General features: G+C 43.6%; 2 long non-coding RNA genes across 8 annotated transcripts in view; one reads left to right on the top strand and one right to left on the bottom strand.

Annotated features, from left to right (window-relative positions):
• The window catches only part of LOC113459952 (uncharacterized), a 33,391-nt gene extending 15,301 nt beyond the window's left edge, over positions 1–18,090 (top strand). For 2 of the 5 annotated variants that reach the window (XR_012581941.1, XR_012581931.1), the window contains 3 exons: positions 1,458–1,660; positions 5,495–14,284; positions 14,977–18,090. This is a non-coding gene — a long non-coding RNA (uncharacterized LOC113459952). The remainder of the gene's footprint in view (positions 1–1,457; positions 1,661–5,494; positions 14,285–14,976) is intronic. The other 3 variants (XR_012581935.1, XR_012581944.1, XR_012581943.1) reach the window with 3 other exon arrangements.
• Positions 1–20,688, bottom strand: part of LOC113459954 (uncharacterized) — a 48,583-nt gene that overhangs the window by 15,301 nt on the left and 12,594 nt on the right. Inside the window, exons 3-5 of one of the 3 annotated variants that reach the window (XR_012581919.1) lie at positions 13,944–20,395; positions 9,750–9,802; positions 8,943–9,080 (exon numbers count right to left, since the gene is read on the bottom strand). This is a non-coding gene — a long non-coding RNA (uncharacterized LOC113459954). Of the gene's footprint in view, positions 1–8,942; positions 9,081–9,749; positions 9,803–13,943; positions 20,396–20,688 lie in introns of those variants that run through there. The other 2 variants (XR_012581927.1, XR_012581924.1) reach the window with 2 other exon arrangements.

The following is a 20,688-nucleotide window of genomic DNA, read 5'->3' as shown; positions in this document are numbered from 1 at the left end:
AGCTGTCATCACTGAACAGTGAGTGACTTTTTCCACCTTGTTCTGACACCTCCTTTAAAATATGGAGACACCCAGGGGAAAAAACCACACTGCAACAGCCAGGAGTCCAACACCCTTTTACTCTGTCTGTAATGGCTGTAACAAGCTGCCATTCATTACCAGGCAGTCTTACATGGAAAACAAATGATGCTCATTTTCCAGGTATCCTCTTGTGGGCAGGATGTTGTCTGCCCTGTGGAGGTTAATTTGCTATTTTAGAAGTGCCACTTCAGGGTAATACACTGCTAATAGGTAGCCAGCAGGTCCTGAAAACAAATATTCAACCAAATAATTCTAGAAAGCAGAATTTCTCTGGATATGATGGAGTCCCCATGAATTCTCCTAATAAAGCATTTTAAGGCTGGCTGCCTTGGTTCACTGCAGTCGTAATTCCAGAGCCCCTGTAGAGCTGATGTGGATCAGGGGAGTTGTTTAACAGATGGTTTCATTCAGAAGCTGGATAAGAAGAGCTGCTTGTTAGGCACAGGGCAAGCATCTGTGTGAGGATTTTTTGAGGGTTCAGGTGGCCTTTCAGCTCAGCACATCTCTGTCTGAGGCAGCAAGGTTAGGCATGGGAGAAGGGACTCAGGCCAAAATTCTGCCACCAGCAGGTAGAGGAGAAGCTCTTGCAGACCCTGGGGAGGGAGCTGCTCTCCAAGTCCTCAGCCAGGGTAAGAAATCCCTTGCTGTGATTCCCTGTTCTTATTGTGGAATGACTCCTGTAAAGTCAGGAGAGGTATTTTATTGTTCCTTATTGCTTTTTAGCATAGCCAAGGTCTGCAGCTTGTTTGTGTGTTTGTTCTGAATGACTTACTCCCATTGGGTAAAGCCATTACAGTCATCTGCAACTCTGCTCAAGCCAGAAAAGTTGGATTTGCACAAACCAGGCTCAAGATTTCTTGATCTTGTAATGATCAAGTGAGGGGTCCCCATGAGGATTTCACCCTCCATCAGTGAGATTTTCAACAGAGGTTGCATGGAGATTTTTGGACTATTCCTGCCTTGGGAAGTCATAGGGTCATAAAAGGCTTAGGTTGGAAATGATCTTGGAGATGATAAGGTTCCAGCCCCCTGGCGTGGGCAGGGACACCTTCCACTATCCCAGGTTACTCAGAGCCCTGTCCAGCCTGGCCTTGGACATTTCTAGGAATGACACAATCACAGCTTCTCTGGAAAACCTCTGCCAGGTCCTCACCACCCTCACAGGAAAGAGTTGAATTTACCTTCATACAGGTGCGCTGCTATCTCCTCCAGTTATGGTAGCCACTGGCAATGAAAGCCTCGTGCCTTTGTGGGGATTTTGCCTCCTCTGTGAGAAGATAACCTCGTGGTCAGACCCACAGCTGTGTGTTTGTGATCAGGGGGAAAGAGTTCTCACCAACTTTGATGAACATTGCTTTGTGTTTCCTACCATGCAGCCCCAAGAGTTAAGAAGCAAGTTCTGGAAGAAGTGATGTCCCATCAGTAATCACTCATTATGGCATAGAGAACAAAGGGAGCTGGATGATTTTCCCTTGATGTGGACACTTTCTCTCTAGGATTTTTGGTGGCACCCTTGTTGAAGGTCAGACAGACCCCTGCACTGCATTGCTGATGCTGTGAGCAGCACCGTGAGGAGCAGGTGAGTTTGCTGTACCAGGAGTGCAACTGTAAAGAATTTCAAATCAATATAGGTCTAATCTAAGTTGAACTGAGCTTTAGGGATTAATTAAATCTTAATTACAGATCAAACCACACAGCCACAGTTATTTCTAAATTCAGAGGATGAGCATTCATGCGAGTGCTGGAAACTAAATATCACCTTTTTGCATTACTGTTATTAAACATTGCACATTCATAACCTTTTCAGTTGTAAATTTTTAATGTGTGTAGTTATACTTTTAATTAAGACAAACTCTTAGGGACACATTCTACTACTGTTATTTACCTTGGGCCCTTTTCCATCAGGAGTTCTCTTAACTTCAGTGGGCTGGTTTGTGTGATAAAGGCACTATTAATTTATATTTATTTTTGGAAGAGTGCATAGCATGTTAGGCCATATATTCAACAAGGGAACAATTGCATCCAAAATAACTCGAAATGTAGGACTGACAGGCAAGAAGACACAAACTAAAAGAGAAGAAAGAGTGATACAGGAAAAGGATGGAAAAGCAAGGTGGTAAAATTTATGGCTAACATCACTCCTGTGTCCACAATAGGCAATAAAGAATTTCTGAAGGTCATAACTGAAATAGGCAAGTGGACAGTGTGAAAGCACATGACAAGTCAGTATTAGCAGCCCTATTTTGTGGGCTTAGCTGTGGATCAAGGTCTTACTTTGTTAGGCACCACATAAACCCACATCAAGGTGAGAGACCTTGCCCTGCTATCCTTCAGTTAAACTACTGCTGTGGGATGGAAAATAATCCATATACAAGGGGTAGCAAGGAATATGAGAATGCTTATCAGTTGCAGATGCAGCACTATCATGAGACTGCTGCAGTGATAGATGGCAGGGTAATTTAAAGGGACTTCAAAAGGTTTACAAAAACTTCTACCAAGCACAAAGATTTTAATTAGGGGAAAAAAAATCCTGAGTTTTGTTAACTTATACCTGTCCTCTGTGGGGGCTAGTGAATGTTTACCTCTGCAGCCACTAATTTCAGGTGCCTCCTCCACCCTGGAGGGCCTGAACTGCTGGCAGCAATGGGAGGAGGTTTGCAGCTTCCTAGCTGGAGTATTGCATTGGAAGTATGAGCTCAGAGGGGGAATGCCCTTGCAAAAAGCTTTAGAAACAATGAATTATCTTAGTAACAGCACTGACCAACAGGAAATATCTCTGACTCATTATTGTACCCTTCTCACTTGAGTTTTCAGCTCGGGTGCAGCTTCTGTCAAACAGGCAAACAAAAGGTTAGGATGTGTAAGAAATGGGATGGAGTAAATTTCAGTGTGGTATAAAACCAAGGCTTCTCTCTCATCTGGAATGCTATAAGTCACTGCCAAGGGAATTAAAGGATGTTCAGATAAGGATGACAAGAATAATTTGAGACTTGGGGGGGAAAAAAATCTTATATGGAGAGAGATTGAAAAGATAAGTGGTGTTTACTGTGGAAGGGAGCTAAATAGAAGGGCTGTGATAAAAGCTCCTGCTGTCAGGCCTGTGGCAAGGGAAAGAGGGGGAGTGGTGAGAGGAAGCCAGGAGGTGTGAAAGTGGCTGAGGCTGCAGGCAGAGGGGCTGCTGAGCCCACTGGGAAGGCGTCAGGCAGTGATGGGAGAGCTGGGAGGATCAGGAAGGAGCCAGAAATCCTGCTGGGCTGGAGGATTGTGAGGGTTCCAAAGGGAAGGGAGCTCATGTTCAGGGTTTATTTTGCATAGTGAAAAAAAAAAAAAAAAAGAGTAGAAGGCAGGAAATTCAAGATTAAATGTCACCATGGAAAATGTGGCGAGTTTGTGAAGTTCAGTTCTACCAGGTGTTGTAGTGGTCAAGGTCTCAAGAGATTTAAGGAGGGATTGACCATCCCTGTGAAGGGTTAAAACCCACAGTGAACATGAACAGACTATTTGAGTATTTGGCCACCAGTGAGTGCCACCAGCCTTACTCCAAACAAGAGTTAAGCATTTCCTCTCCATCTCATTCAGAAAACCATTTCAACAGGAGGCCAAATTAAGTTTATCCAGAAGCATTTAATTTAGCTTCAGTAAGACAGTTATCCTATATTAGATAAATACCCACTGGATTTTAAGAGCATATTTATTTGAAGATTAACTTCAAGGCAGAGTTGTTTATCCAGTGGAACAACTGGGTTAATGAGGTGAAAACTGAAGCACCTATCCTATTCTTCTACAACTGATGGCCAAGCTTTGATACTTCCATATTTTCATTTATCCTAAGACACTTCCTTATGCTTCTCCTGCTCCTCCTGTCCAAGCAAAGCTGCTGACCTCAGTCTGTCCACCTTCAGAACAGGGAACTCAGTTGAAAATGGGTCAATAGGGTCAATGATGTTAAAGAAGTCTTTGGGACACAGTGTGGGGTCTTTTGTTCCCCTTCTTGCCCTAATCCCAGGACCCATCTCTTCCCATTGTTCTGCAGACTTCAAATCATTATTCTTCAGCTTCTTCCAAAACTTCATTCTTTGTTTTGCAGTAGGTTTGTATCTATTTGTCCAATAATGCTCCTCAAGGCAAATTCTTTCAGGTAGACACAAGAAGCATCTTCCGTTCCCAGGAGATATCTGTCCAGTGCCATCAGAAATGGTCAAACTTCTCCCAGCTGCTGCTACAGAGGAGCACAAGTAGATTTTATATGGTACTGACTTGCCCCAAGTGTCCTGAATATCCCTACATCTATTTACCACATACCTATTTTAACAAACAAATCAGGCATTTTTGTGATTAATTAGATGCTTTGTCCTTCATTTGGGGATATGAGAAACAGAATTTGGGATGTAAAAGCATCATGGATGTAAACTTAGACTTTCAAAGCAGAGGAATCAGGTTTCAGGTCCTGTTGATTTTTCAGCATATTCTCTGAATTGGTTTGAAAATACCAGCCTTGTTCCTTGCAAGTAGCAGAACTACACAGCATCAACAGCATCCCAAACTGGCCATGATAGCCTTGCCTGAGCCACCTTAAAGAGCTGCTTTAATCACAAGAGAAGCAAAATGATCACCTCTACAAATCAGTGACAAGGAAATCAAAATCTCCAACCTGCCTCTAATCAGGGAAACATGAGGGGTTTGTTGCTGTTTTTACAGAAAGGACAACAGATATTCCAGACCAAAGATGTGCAGCAGACTAGTCCTTGTGGGCATTAGTAAAATGGATCTAACTTCAAATTTGGTGCCAGTTTGACTGGAGTTTTCATCATCATTCTCCATCCACCAAAACCTCTCATTTTTTATGCAGGAGCACATAAAAAATGATTATTTTAGTTGGTAAACCCCGAAATAAGCAGTAGACTATGAGAAGGGCAAGGAATTGGCTTGGGAAGATATGAATCAGTTGAGTGGAACAGAGACTTTAGGGGACAAAAGATAGAGATAGATCTTGGCACCAAAGGTGGAAGGGAGGGACAGAAATGTGCTGGTGACACCAAGCTGAGAGGCATTATCAGTCCTGAAGGGGCTCCAGATATCCTACAGCAATGTCTGGATGACCTCACAGATTAAAATAGCAGAAAGGGGGTGAAACTGTAAACCCTGGATGCACTTTGCTTTAATTCCTGACACAATCAAAGATCCTGTGGGTTTGCTGAGATTGCAGACCCAGATGCATGGGTTCATCATGAGACGTCTGAGCTACCAACATCCCACCACATCATGTCAGGCTCACACAAGCTTGTCATACATCAGGAGACGTTTCTAGCCAAGCTGCAGCTGCATTAATGCCTCTGTACATGTGGCTGGTGCAGCCTCCTGTGGAACAGTGTGCACAATTCTCATCCCTGGTGTTCAAATCTGATGGATTCAGGTGGAGATAGAAGGACCACTGACCAGGAGAACATCAAACTGCTCTGCAAGGTGTGACTCCTCCTGCCTGGGAAAGACAGATGTACATAATGATGGCACACAGGCCCATCAGGAAGGTAAACATTGAGGGGGAATAGACCTGATAGCCTGAAGGACAACACTATCAGGAGAGCAAACAAGAATGAATTGTCCATAAATTTAAGGTAGTAAAGAGGAAGAAGAGTTCAAGCAGCAGAAGAGAGGCTGCAGCAGCATCTTCTCTAGGTCATGGAGGGAAACCCCTGGCTAGGTGTAATTTGGTGCATTTCTGAAAAGGAAAATATGGCATATCTGCTGCTGCAGGGATTTGTTTAAAAAAGGCAAAAAACAAAAACAAAGAACCCAAATAAAACAGAAGCACTTTTAACCATTAAATAGCTTTGTTTCTTTTTATTATCTTTTTTCAAGCCCACTGCCCACAATTATGTAGCATGGATGTGAAGGGGGAAGATAGAATCCTTCTAAGCAGAACTCCAGAACCGGCACTAAAAGTAATTCCTCACTGACATGCAGTTTTGCTGTTGTTTATCTATTCTTCATATACTGAACCCACTGAGATTCACTTCTCCACACATTCTACAAGTGCATAAATGCAGTCCCTGCTCCAAAATCTTACAGACCAAGGCAAGACCTTTTGTTGTGTTAAAAATGTTTTATGGTGTCTCAGAATGCTTTCCAGAGGGGGGGGGAAAGCACTGAAATAAATTCAAAATATGCTTTTAGTGTTCAACTGCTATATTAAACTGGATTATAGAGTTGTATCATAGGAAATTATCCTTATGCTTTAGTTCCATTAGCCTACTTTAAACATGGGTATTAAAAGCAGATACTTACTTAAATACCAAACTGTGCCTGGGTTATAATCTGTTTCTCTGATATCATAGATCATTTGCAAGCCACAAAGCCCCTTTGATCTCACAGAATGCTCAACTGAACTTAAAAGGAAATTAAATGCAGAGCTCAATTTTTCATTAAATTGTCACCCACTGTTTTAGAGTTATGACTCTTCAGATCTGTTTCTTCTAACAGGTGGACAAACAGAATGTTAATACTGTGGTATCTATGGAGTTATAAAATCTGCACAGGCCAGGAGATTTTCTAATTATTATCACTTCTTTATGAGCAAGGCTAAAGGCTCATTTTTCATCACAGTCCCAGGACACTCTAAAACATGACTGAAAATTCAGGTCTTAAAAAACTGGGGACAATTCTGTAACCTCCGATGGGTTAAGGCAATGAGAGATGAACACAATTTTATAAAATTGGAGCTACAAAGATCAGGGCTTATGTGCAATTAAAGAAGTCCTTAATGAGTGTTTTGCCTTCATAAAAAAATGGTAACAACTCCTTAAGACCTGCAATAGACTCTCAGGCTTTGTAAACCCAAAACTGCAGCACGAGTTCTTGCAGATGCTTTTGCCAAGGTAAAGAACCACCCTGAGAATTCCCAGCTCTCTGTGTCTCTCCCAGCAGGAATGCAGGAATTGTTTTGCACCCCAGGAGTGCATCTCCAGCTCCCCAAAATGCTGCCTGTGCATTCTGGGTGACAGCAGCCATAGGTGTGTGTGGCATGGCTCCATTGCTATCTCACCCTCAGAGAAAAGATCTATTGCAGCTCCACCAAAACAGCCCTTGCTCTCTTTAATCCAAACTGTGGCTGCTCCCCATTTTAGGCTGGAAAGCCTGTGGGTTTCAGGGTTGTGGTGGTAATAGATGGGCTCATCCAGCTGCCTATTAAGGGCACAGTCAGATGCTGCAGATACAGCCCAGACTGGCTGGAGGGGAGAGCAGATTGGAGCTCTGCCTGTTGAATGCAGCCATTAGTAACATCCATCCATCCTTTTGGACCAGGGTTGGGGTCAAGATGTGCTGAGAGCAAAGCAGAATTAAAAGCTGAGTTGGATCTGTGGATTACCTGCTCTCCAAACTCCAGTTTTTATATTCTAGAAAGATGCTGGTGAAGGGGAATGGCTGCAATGAACGAGGCTGCTCTCTGGAGCACTTTGTCTAAATTAGGCAAATTTCTCTGCTTCTCATTTCTTTGTTTGCAGTTGGACTTTGCTTTAAACTAAGATTTTTGAAAAAATTAATTTCTAACTGCAGCAGTCTTTAAATTGGAGGAATTTGGGGTGTATTCTGCCAGCTCCAGAAAGACCCGTTCTTGGAAATCTGGAGTTTCATGCAGTTTTGGATAAACCTCACTCAGAGATTTCAGAAAAATTTCTGATTTGAGAACTTGGCTGAACATTTGTTTGTTTACACAGGCATCCCCCTTTCCCAGGAAATGGGTTCAGATCTAACATCCTCATCTGTGCACAGCCTGGCTGGCTCCTGGGCTGGCAGGAGCAGCACTGTGAGCTGTGCTTACTGCTTTGGTACCAGAACCATGAAGTGAAGGGCAGGAGATGTTTTCAAACAGTGCAAGGGAAGAAATGGCCTAGGTGTGGAGACAGACACCCCTTTCCATCCTGAATTTCAGTGAAACACTGAAAGCACAGCTGTTATTTCCCAGAAGAAGACTTTGAAAATACCAGACAGATGCCTTTATTAGAGGAATCCAGGCAATGCTGGTACAATAAAAACTGAAGGCAACCATTTCCTCTGAGCCAGGGAGAGAGAAGAGCTCTTTGTGTGTCCTCTTTACACAGAGAGTGTGGCAGGAGCAGTATTTTAGGATGCTTTGGTAAAATTAGGATGAAGGTGTATGAATTCCATGTCCAAGGCCTGTTGGGAAGCACTGTTAGCTGGGTATCACAAAAGATTCCAATTGAAGACTGTCAGCCCAGGATGGTTTTAGCTGAACCCTGGAGAAAGTAGAAGCTTCAACTAGAGCCTAGTGGAAAAAAAATCTCATAAAGTTGCCTTTTCCAGATATATATCTGCAAGACTGCAGCTGTATTGGAAAAAGATTCCAAACCAAAGGGTTGTGAGTGGATCACCTCTGAGAAATATCCTCTCCCCTTGGCACAGGACACTTGCTCCACATTCTCATGTTTGACAGGGTGAGAGGACAGAGCAAGAAGCTGCACCAGGGGAGATTCAGGTTGGATTTGAGGAGAAATTACTTCTTGGTGAGGGTTGTTAAACATTGGAATGGGCTGCCCAGGGAAGTGGTGGAGTGACATCCCTGGGGCTGTTTGGGGAATGGCTGGACAGGGTGGTGGTGTTGACACAGTGGTGGTCAGGCAAAAGTTGTAGTCAATGGTCTCAGAGGTCTTTTCCCAACCTGATTCTGTGGCACCTGAGTGAGAGCAATTCTACTGACATAGACTTAGTTGATCCTGATGGATTTCTTTATCTGATTGGCTTGGAAATCCTTCCTTAATTAGCAAACCAGTGTTAAAGGAATAGCTCCAAAGCCCTTTGGAGTTTCCTAGGGCTGGGATCAGGCTCCAGGTGACTTTATCCTCCAGCAGGGGTGAAGATGTGGCAAGACTGAAGGTTTCTGTTGAGGTCTCTCTCCTGACCACCCATGGAGGTTTATCAGGACATGCACTTGCTCTCACACAAAGAGAACATCGCTGGCTGAAGGCAGCTTTAGGAGGAGGCTGGAAAAAGCAGCAGATGGGTGCAAACATAGCAGAAGAGCGTGAGGTAACAGCAAGATGGTAAAAACTAACTTGAAAATACCTTGGACCTCTTGACCCCTGCCCTATCCTCACTGTGGTGGTTTTGCTATTGTGTGAAAACAAAGAGAAGGGAGGAGCAGCTTTAAAATTGGCTCTGCAGTCAAAGGACTTTTTAAAAATTCTTTATGCTTAGTCTCCATTAGTCTTGTAATGTTAATTAGGTCTCATGGGAAGTAAATGTTCTTCCAGGACAGCCTTTTGCTGGGAGGCAGAGTATGGATGGGAGGGAAGATGATCATTCTTTGGGAACAGAAGGCTCAGAAATCCCCTCTGATAATTGACAGGTCTGGCTTACTCACAGATTCCCCAGGATAATACCTGTCTATCTGGGTGGGAGAACCAAAACCCAGGAAATCCAGTAGGGAGGGTTAAGTCTTTCTTAGTGTGGTCATAATTTTTAAACTTCAAAACATTCTGTGCCCTTACGAACCAGCCCTCACCCTCTGGAGGCTGGAGGACTCCTCAGGGCTCTGGCTAACATCAGTGATGTGTTTGATATGTTTAATGCTTAGATTCAACCAGCTAACTGCCAATAATTAGCATTTAGCCATAAATACTTGGCCTCTGAAAGTGAGAGGAGATACTCACCACACAGAGATGCTGCAAGCTTCCAAGGGTGTCTCATTCAAGTGCTCCAAACCCTGTGAGAGCAGGAAAGGGGATCATCATTTGCACCGTGGTGCTTGGAGAGTCTTGATCCATTTAAGCATTTCCAAGGAACAGTTTACTGACAAATCAAAAACTTTACACCATTTTCCAGGCTCAGGAGAGCAAAGCTACCAGTGTATTATATGACTACACCACATAACCTCCAGACAGAATACGTTATTAGGATTTATTAGGTTATAATCCTTTTTTGATTAAAAATTATAAATCAGCTCATGTTTGATGTTAACCCATAAATGCATAGCACATGTCAAGCAAAGCACAGTGTGCATGGCCCCTGGGCATGCATGGAGGAGCCCACCCTGCTGCTCCCATCACTTTGTACAAAATAATGGACCCCATCAAAGGATTGTGGCCCTGGCTGTGTCGGGGCCGTGGCTTTCAAGAGGTTAACTCTCAGAGATGGAGCATGCTAAGCTGTTGCTGTTTGATTTATTGTCCCTCCTTTGTTCTTGTTTCTCCTTGAAACATAAAAGCTCGCAGCCCACAGACTCTTGACATTTCTTTTAAATGCTCTTGTCATTCAGAAATTGCCACAGCCATCTCCTGCAACTTTGCACTTAGTGTTCCCAGCCTGCTTGGGGTTACTCGCAGGAGTTGAAAAGGAAATATGAACAGATTACAGGGCTCAATCCAGCAAGGTGGAGAGTGTCCTAGCTCTGAACCAATAACACACTCAACCATTTACTTAACTCCCAGGGTGGGAGCAGTCTGACAGAGCTGTGTGGCCAATAACTGAGTTATAATCTTGAGAATGAGGTGCTGAAGAAGTCTGCAAAATAAACAGCCACAGGTGATGCACTGTGGGATTTTTACAGGATCTTGTTGATTCAGGAGCACAACTAGGACTTGCACTGGAACCTGCCACTTCAATGTTTTTTTTTAAAAATCTCCCTCTCTGGGATCTGAGGTCAAGTCCCTGGGCATTTTGAATCCTCAGCACAGCTGATTTTCTGCCTGACCATACCAGGCAGGATTCCCTTTCTCTAGCAGATGCTCATGAGAGATGAAGAGCCTTTCAATGTCCAAGACAGTTCAAAAGACGTGGAACTTATTATCCCAGACCCAAACAACTCCATGGGAAACTCATTCTCTGGACTGTGTAGGGTTTTATTCTAGGGTTTTATTCTCTGGGCTCTATTCTAGGGTTAAGAATAAAAGTTGAAGGCTAAGAATAAAAATGAGGAAAGTCCTGAACTTTTGGGAAAGCACATTTATTTGGTTCAAGGGAATGCATGAATGCCAGGCTGCCAGGTGGAGTTTTCATACCTTCATGAGCCATTGAACTAACAGCACATTTTTTACCTCTATTAGCTACATATATAAACAGTGATGGAGCTAATCAGCTTGTAAATGGCTCCACACTCAATATGAAAACAAGCATAACATCACCTTCAATATTGCCTTCTGAAAGGCAGCCAAAGAGAGGGAATACACTTATCAGGACCTTCACCTATCTCCTGACCTGAATGGTGCTGTTGATCCCAGATAGTGCTTGGGTTTGGTTTCTCACCTGTTGTGAACCTTATCCTCCAACCAGTGCTCATAGCCAGAATAAATTCTCTGTGATCCAATCCCTGTAAACAGGATTTTTTCTTTCCTTGGATATTTTCTTCTTTAATCCTTTTTGGTGAAATCTATGTTTTTTACTTATGCTTCCAAAATCCTTTTCTTTCAGCCCTGAGCTACAGGGAGCTTGAATACTACCCAGCTCTTTCAAGGACACATGGAACTTGGATTTCCTCGTTGAATCCTGACAGTTCACTGGGCAAGAAAGTTGGGGATTTTTTGGTCTCACACACACTGTAAATTGGAATCAAAATCTAAAGTTTTTCAAGTTGTTTGTGGCTGACTGTAGCAGTTGTTTCAATGAAAAGGTCATGGAAATAAAGCAAGGCAGGGTGGTGGAGATGGGGGTTTCAGACGTCTCCTGACAGATGAAAGGAATGGACCCAAATTCTCAACTTCTTGGGTAGGTGATTGAAGACAAGATATCCATGGGAAATGAGATCCCTTCTCTTTTCACTCTAGCCTGCCAAATGCAGTGCTGCTGGAGTCCAGAGAGCACCTTGCTCTGCCTGGGGCATCCTGGATGTTTGAGGCAGACACCAGAGTGGCTGTGGGGCCTGGATGGGCCTGGTGAAGGCAGGGACATCCCCAGGCACAGGGACAGCAAAACTTCAGGGAGCCTCCTCAGATGGAAATAGAGACACAGCTTTCCAGGCACCTGAGTGGGATGACTTCATTTTTCCCCCACATCTCTCCTTTCAGCTGAGGTGTTTATATTCTGTGCAACTGCTGTTTTAAATGCTGCCCTTTGGGAGTTGCAAGATGAGGCCTCAGGTGGCTTCAGGAAGCTGTGCTGCACTGAAGAGGAACAGCTTTGTCTCAGAAATCCTGGGCGAGATAGCAGCAAGTGACATGAAAGGTGTGTTTTTGCATGATGTACATTGGAAAAGCCAATTACATGTAATTAATGTTGGTTAAATGCTTTGAAGATGAAAAGCTTTCACAGAAGTGTGATTAACATCTCTTCTGTCAAAATGATTGTCTTTCTAATGTTTTAAGAAGCTTAATAGCATGCTTCAGCTTTTCAGTGTTTATCTCTGAGATGTGATGACCCCATGGAAGGCATTCACTGGAAAACTGTATAAGAAAGGCCTTCAGTGGGAGTTGATGTTGGCCACAAACCAAAAGTAAAGACTGAGACACTGTGGGATAGAGATGATTTGTCTGCTGACAGCACAGTATCTTACAAAAGCCCCTAAGCACCAAACCAGTTGAACAATGCTAAAGTATTGTTTGATACAAGTCTTTAATTGTGAGTGCTCACTGCAGGGTGGCTCAAGAAGCCTATGGAAATGTGGTCTGTGTCTGCTGGATCCAGGTTTAGAAGGTGCATGGTGAGGTGTACCAGCTTAGGCTTAGCAGGAGCCCAGCACCTGGCACAGGACTGGACTGACACCTCCAAGTGGGAATTTTGCCACTGGTTTCAATGAGCACAAGAAATGACTACACTTTAGCATGCACAAAAATGAGCTGTTATTGACTGAGGGCTTATAGTCAATTGTCTTGCTCTGACATATTTTGCTTTCCACTGTAAATAAAGCGGATTTGATTGTAAACCACTCACAGGAGATGAGGAACAATAAGGGCCGGACACTGAACAATGGGAGTTCTGAGAAAATAGTGATTTCATACATTGGCAGTTGTTGTTATTTTCTGAAAATGAGTGCAGATGTTTCACTGTGCTGAAATCACTCAAGACTTTTATGGCAGAAAGCGGACATGGAGTAAATAAACTGGTGACAGGTACAGTGAAAGGCATTCCATTTATTTGCCTGTTCAGAGCTAGTTTATTCAAGGGAGCCCTGTTTTGCCTACCACAGGAAAATCCTTGAGACCATCTTGAAGGAGTATCTTCCTGGATAAAAAGAATTGTGCAAGATCATTTAGCAAGCCCAAGACTTCTGGATGACAATCAAATAGATTACTTAATTCTTTGTAAGCAATTCCTAGAAAGCATCAGTTCCCAGAAAAGACATATAGGAAGGCTCTGCTCTTTATTTGTTGGTGGGGAAATGCAAAAGCTGTGCCTCCAGTAGTGAAGTGAATGTCATTTGAACTGCTCTCAGTGCTGTTGCCAATAAAAGTGTCCAGATATCACTGCACATCAGCCAGATAAAGGTCAGGAGGTTTGCAGGCCTGTAGGAATGGCACAGATCACACACTTTCCCTCTGTCAGTAAGTCATCTTCCTGTATGAGCTGATCCATTTGGGTTAGGATCAGTGCCTGCAGCTTTTCCCTGTTCAGTGAAGGTGCCAGACAGCTCTGAGTTGCTGGGACCACCTTCTCCTCCAATGCCCAGCCAACCTGGCCAAACCCTGACCTGCACTGCCCTAGCAGGGGTGGGTGAGGGGGTGCTGGGGTCAGCATTGGGATCACTTCCAGCCATGTTTGCTCTAGAGCACCAGGACAGTGCCACTCTGAGCTGTCATCCTTCAGGACAACTCTCTTGAGGCTCAACAGATCCCTCAGAAACACCAGAGATGGGAGATGGGGGCACTCAGCACTCACAAGGTGCCACCTCTACCCAGTGCAAGGTCTGTGCTTACCTTGTCAGTCTGCACAAGGAAACCAGGTGAGACAACTTCAGCTTCACTTGGACCTGCTAGCACATGGGGAAGATAGATGAGGTCCTCAGGGCTTATCTCTGTCAGTTCACATTTATTAATACTTTGTCTGCTTTGCCTTCACTGGGATTTTACCTCGGGTTAATTACTCTGTGTTTGCTAATGCCATGTAGGAACATGCATTTTTTTCCCCTGGTGAAGAGTAGCTGGATCCAGAGAAGAGCTCACTTTTCCTGCAGCCTGCTGGGGCACTGGCATCTTTGTCTTTCAAAAATGCAGCTGGAAAAAATACCAAAACCATTCCCACAAGACTGTTGCTGCAGGTGAGGATTTACACCCTTTCCCACCAGGCACCAAGCAATGCTGCCAGAAACCAGCTTTGTACCTATTCCTGGTATTTGTTGTGATCAGACTTTCAAGTCCACCACCTTTCCTAAACACAAAATACCCAGAAAAAGTTTTAGAGAGAGAACTGCAACAACCTTTTGCTCAAAGGGAGGCATATGATAACTTCAGCTTTTGTTCTTGTGACCTGCCCTTGCAAGACTGAAAAGAGCTTTGAGCACACACCCAGGAGAGCAGGAAATCTCTCCTAGGGATCACTTGTAAAATAGCCCAGTTTGAAAAACACGCTGCAGAAAGAATGAAGCCTGACTGCAAAGGAGAGCAGGGTTTTTTTTTTCCACCCGTGAATAGGATTTCGAACTAGCAGCCAAAGTGAATCATTATACATCCTTGCCATATGCCACTTTCAATCAATAAGGCCTTATGCTCTGCTAACAATCATCCTAAACCATACCTATTAACAAGAATGCACATTTCTGTTGTAATATTCCATGCACGTCACGGCACACAGACTGCAAACAGTCGAGAGCGATCACAGCCGAAGGGAGATGGCTTCTGCAGCGACGTGTGGACACACACCACACTGTAGAGGCTGCCACTCTTACACGTGTGGGCTGCCTTTCTGCTTCTTGCTCCTACAGTCTGATGGGTTTTTTTCCCTCTCTTTTAGGCACAGTCTTGCTTGATGACCCAGACAGTTTATTTCCTGATGGCTCAAGACTTCCTCAGAGGCAGCTGATGCTCCGAGGATAAGGAGCAGCAATAGCCACGGGGAATGAGATATGGCTACAACAGGACCCCTTCAGCTGGGAGGGAGATGACAGCAGTCATCATGAACTAATCATCACTATGATGAGTTCACACCTGAACTAATGTCTCCTTGAAGATATGAAAACCTGCTATAAAAGAGACACAGGTTTTGAGGCATGTGGTGCAGGAGCAGGAAGCACAGACTTCATTTCCTACTGAAAACAGGCCACCTCTGTTTCCCACCTGCTGTTCCTTTTATCTACTTAACATTGCAAACTCCTCCTGAGGGGTGTCGTTTCTCCAAAAATACTGAGCTTGCTGAAGCAGTTATTGACTGAAATGCCACAGTTTGAGCTGCTCAGAGCTGCCAAGTCCTACACCACGGGCACGAAGCTCTCGGCAGGTTCACCCCAATAAAGCAGAAATCTGCTCTTGGACAGCTCACCTGTGGCTCCCTTGTGAGTCAGTGGAGAGCCAGTCAATACTGTTGATGGAATCCACAGTGATTCATCTCTTCTTAAAGGAGATGCTTAAAACAGGGCAGATGAATGGCATAATAAACCCACCTATTTTTCCTTAATAAACCTTCCTATTTCTGCCTGGAAAGGCCAGAGTGGCAGCTCCCACTTAGAAGTCTACTCTGTAAATACCTAAAATGAGTTGAGCCTCATCCCAGCACCACCCTTAAGACCTTCCCCTGTCCTGGTGCTAGTGGTGCACCTCAGGCATTTGGTGGTGCAGCTCTCCCTGTACCCCACAGTGCATAGAGATTTACAACTGGACTGAAGGATGCCACAGCAGAGAGGCAGTCCCAAAACTCAGGTAGCTGAAACATTCCATTCCTGAGCAGCAGCTCACAGCCCCTGTGTGCCCCTAAGACCCCAAACCCAGCAGTTCCATGCATGGGCCAGAGGCACAGCACTGTGTGAGCTGAGATTGCACTGCCCTGGGTGTCTGGCAGTGCAGAGCTCCACAGACTACACAAAGTCCTGATGACTAAGGATCCTGGATTAGTAGAGCATGTACAGCATGGCAAGTCCTAATACAATGGCCTGCAGATGCTACCACATCAAAACCTCTTCTATCTTCCTCTCAAAGAGTGAATTTAAGCTTTGCTTATTCCTGTTTTACATCTAAAGGCTGTTTCTGCAACCCTTGTGTAGATAATTGCACATGGTCTGTGTGACACTCTTCCTGAGTAATCCTTGTGTGTTTTGCAAAGTTCAACATAAAAACTCGTTGCTAATCAAAAGGCATTGCTGCTCAGATGTTTCTGTGTTGCAAAATAACCCCCAGTCAATCAAAATTCCCTCTAACAACCCCTGTCTATGCTTTTTGCTTTGCAACCTTGTTTCCTGTGGGCGAAGGTGGGAAAGGAGAACGTGCTTACCTTTGAGCACAAAACCGTGCAACTTTGGGTGTCAGTGATACCTCCAAAATATAGCTGAGGTGCTGCAGTGCCCTTTTTCTGGCTTTCTGTGCGAGTACACATCCATAATAGCATCATCTCTCGCAAAGATTTCACTCTGTTTCTTCCTCTCTGACAGGGTGTGCACCCATTGAATGGAGAAATCCTTATTCCTCAGACAATTCCTCTTGCCTCTGATGAAGATTTGCAATCCTGGAAGGACTGTGCAAAGTTAATTCTACTACTTTATCATAATTGCAGATATTATTGATGTACAAGCTACTGAATCCAGAACCAGAGAACTGCTGCAGTCTATTTTATGTGTGAAATAAATATATAAGATCAAAGGGTTACTTCTGGTTTGAAAAGGCATTAATACTACTAATATCAGCTGGAGTAATTAAAACACATGTTTTTGTTTAAGTGTTTAGTGTAGGTGTTGACCCTATGGCATGCTCTCCTTTATTAACATCCAGAGACATTCTGACATTGGTGGGATTCAGGAATGAGAGCAGACAAGGTGGGCAGAAAATAAGTTTTGCCATCACAAGAATGCTCGAGACCATGAGAAATGAAATCTCAAAATCACAATCCTAGAATCCAATCCTCACAATGACAAAAGCAGACAGTCCCATCCAGTTTCACATCTGGAAAACGCAGACAAACACCTCCTAACACGTTTGGCAAGATGCAAGATGCACCTGCTCCCAAAGCAGCCCTGCATCCCTGGGGAGCCTGTGGATGCATGGATGGGGCTGTACCTTCCTGATGGTGAAGCCAGCAGATGGCTTTATTGGGGCTGAGCACACAAGGTGGTGGATATTTCACGCAGAAAGTCTCCTTTTACATGACTTCAAAGGGCTGTGGCTGGTTGAAAGATGGATCCTGATTTGCCTGTGGTGATTTCTTCCTGTGGTGTCCCCAGGCAGAACACGTTGAGAATTTGGGACTCAGGGCTGTTTCCTCACACGTGTCCTCTCTGAGTTTGCAGGAAGGATGGCACCCATTGAGATAATGATTCCATTTCTCCACACTACACCCAGAAATGCAGCTCCATCTCCTACACTGGTGTGTTTTTTCAGGCACAGCCAGTGGGGCTGACTCTGCTCGGACATGTTGGGCTGCATTCAGAGCAAACCCAACTCCCTGAGCTGCAGCTAATTAGAAGGTGCTTCCAGTGGGTGAGAGGAGAGCTGCAGCCAAACTGTGATCTCCAGCCAGAATTCAAATCCACACCCCCAGTAGCAGCACAAGTGTGTTTCCTACCCTGTGCAGACATTTATTAGTATTTGTGCGTTGTCAGTTTTTTCATCCCTCATTTCCCTTTGCGTAGTTTTATTTTTCCCAGTCAATAAGAGTGATTTTATTGCTCTTAATTAGATTTCTTTAGGTTTCCCATAGTAATTAATGCACTTTTCTTCGGCAGTATAACCTATTACAGTAGTTAAAATATTAAATCATGACTGTTGCCAGATGCAAGGGAACAAGAAACATAGGTTTTGCAATAACCACTTTGTCTTCATCTTTTGAATTAGTTTGCAGCCTGCTTTACATTTTTGGATAAGTAATAAGATTTGTTGATTTGAATGAAGAACAATATAAAAATAAATTGCATTGTACTTTTAATTACATAGTCTTAATTTTTTGTGGTGACACTCCAGGCTCTCATATAATGTTGTTTAATGTTTACATCTCTTTATTGATTTGGTAATTTAGATACAGAAATGTGGCTTAATTTGCAAATTTCTACATTCATCGTTGGGGTGCTGTGCTCATTAAGGAATCTGGGGAATTGTGCATTTTCCCCGATCTCCTTCACACACACACAGGGATGGATGTTCTGTATTTGTCTTTTACTTAGGCAGCAAAGCTCAGCTATGGAGACGCTTTTCTTCTCCACCGTTGTGTGACCATGAACTTCCCTGTGTCTGACATTCCAAACCAGGGGGCTCAGTGTGAAATGGGCTGCTGTTGAGTTTGTGAGGGTCCCCAGGATGAGGTGAGAGATGAAGAATCTGACTCCATGTTCTCAGAAGGCTGATTATTATATTATATTATATTATATTATATTATATTATATTATATTATATTATATTATATTATATTATATTATATTATATTATATTATATTATATTAATGCCATACTAAAACTATACTAGAGAAGAAGGATACAGACAGAAGGCTTAGCAAGAATGAATAGTAAAAAACTCCTGACTGACTCCTCATAGTCCGACACAGCTGGCTGTGATTGGTCACTAAGTAAAAACAATTCACATGAAACCAATCAAACATTCACCTGTAGGTAAACGATTTCCAAACCACATTCCAAAGCAGCAAACACAGGAGAAGCAATCAGATAATTATTGTCTTCATTCTTTTCTGAGGCATCTCAGCTTCCAAGGAGAAGAAATCCTGGCAAAGGGATTTATCAGAAAATATGACAGGCTGCTGCTCCAGGGAACCTTTTTTGGGGACTGCTTGGCTGTGGTTGAAGATAGTGGTGGGCAGGGGCCACATCAGCCTTGGAGGGCTTTGTTCTTCACCTGGGAAGTCAAATACCCTCACTGAGAGAGAACTGAGAGAGATTTGAGTCCATGGTGGAAGCAGATCTTGCAAAACTCCACAGAAAATGTGAGATGAGCCCCAACATCTCTAAGCCACCTCTTCCCTCACCCCAGCTCTCCTGGGATGGACCCTTGGACATCTCTCCATCCTACCCCAGGCATCAACAGCCCCTTGGTTAAATTCCCCCTCTACAAACTGTTTTTGAGGTGGTGGTAGTTTAGGTTTAGTGCTCCAAGCATACTTCAGAGTTTCTACAAGTTAAGCAAAATTAAACTTTTCTTTCAAAAATCCATCACCACAAAACTGTTTTCCCCTCCTCTTCATTAATGATTTACTTTCTGTGGAATAAATGCACCAACTGAGGACAGAATCATTATTAAAATCTCAGTTAACAACACAATATTACTTTGGTCCTTTCATTTCCTCCGCTATTATAAAATTCAAGATTCATTTCACTTATTAATATTAGCAATCTATTTTTTTTTTAATTTTGATCAGGCACAAATTAAAAGGGGAATGATATTATGGACTGGCACTAGAACTTATTCCTTCTTATTCTTTTTTGTAAAATTTGCTTTTCCCTTTCCTTCAGTTCTTTCTTTGCATCTAATACTGCCTTCTTTTGCATTGATATTCTGGGTGACTTCATTTGATACCTGGCATTACTCCCATGGAAGTCAACTGGAAGGGGCCAAGAGAATTTATTGGAAGGTGATTAAAATAAGGGTCAGTGAAAAGAAAGGCTTGCACATGGGTTTGGGAGCAAGGGAGCTGGACTCTGGTCTGTGCCCTGCCATGAAATTGCTCTGTGACTCTGTGCAAGTCATTTTATTTCTCCGTTCTGCAGTTTCCATGTGTTTAAAATAGGAACAGGAGTGTTTGCTGCTCATTGTTGAAGTCTCCCAGCAAATAAAATGTGATGTATCAGGGCTAACTGAGCAGGCAGGCACAGACCCTTCTCTCAGGAAAGCTGACAGTGAGGACAGGGCAGAACACAGACACAGTATTTTTTTGAGGGCTTACAAATTGCTCCTGCTCCTTTTATAACTGATCATTGTTGTTGGGCTCTAATGAGATTTCCCTTGTGCCTCTGTAACACTAAATATAACCTGTGATATTCCTCACGTGAGCATCTCCCTGTGAAAGAAAAGATGGATTTTCAATCCTTTAGAATAACCAGCTTCTCCAGTTATAGCACAGGCACTTCTCAGCTTGATTCTGTGCCCCCACAATCCTGGGAGCTGCACATCAGCTCAATATGCATTTGATTGCTCTTGCAATCCTCTTGATTACAAACAGGGGATTGCTATTGTGGCAGGACTTCCCAAACGCTGAAGAACTGAATTCCAATGATGTCAGTGGCAACTGGAAGAAATAGGAAAAAAACCCAGATGGATAAATCCCTTTAAGGGGATCACAGTACAATCAACAACATCTCAACCATCCCTGCAAGAGCTTTGTCTAAGAACTTCCTGCAGTGCCAGTTCCAGGAGAGCCTGTGGGAATATCCCTGAGCTGAACTATCCAAAACACTGGGAATTTTTCCTGACCTTTTACCCGAGCTGCTCCTGCTGCAGCTGAAGCCCATCATTCCCCTATTTGCAGAAGGTACAAGGGCACATTTTGCCATTCCTCTTTGCTTCAGCCTGGCAAGTATT

Source organism: Zonotrichia albicollis, chromosome 1 (assembly GCF_047830755.1).
Source record: "Zonotrichia albicollis isolate bZonAlb1 chromosome 1, bZonAlb1.hap1, whole genome shotgun sequence".
In the NCBI taxonomy this organism is placed as follows: domain Eukaryota; kingdom Metazoa; phylum Chordata; class Aves; order Passeriformes; family Passerellidae; genus Zonotrichia; species Zonotrichia albicollis.
The sequence above is the reverse complement of the archived record's forward strand: the minus strand, read 5'-3'. Positions and strand labels throughout refer to the sequence as shown.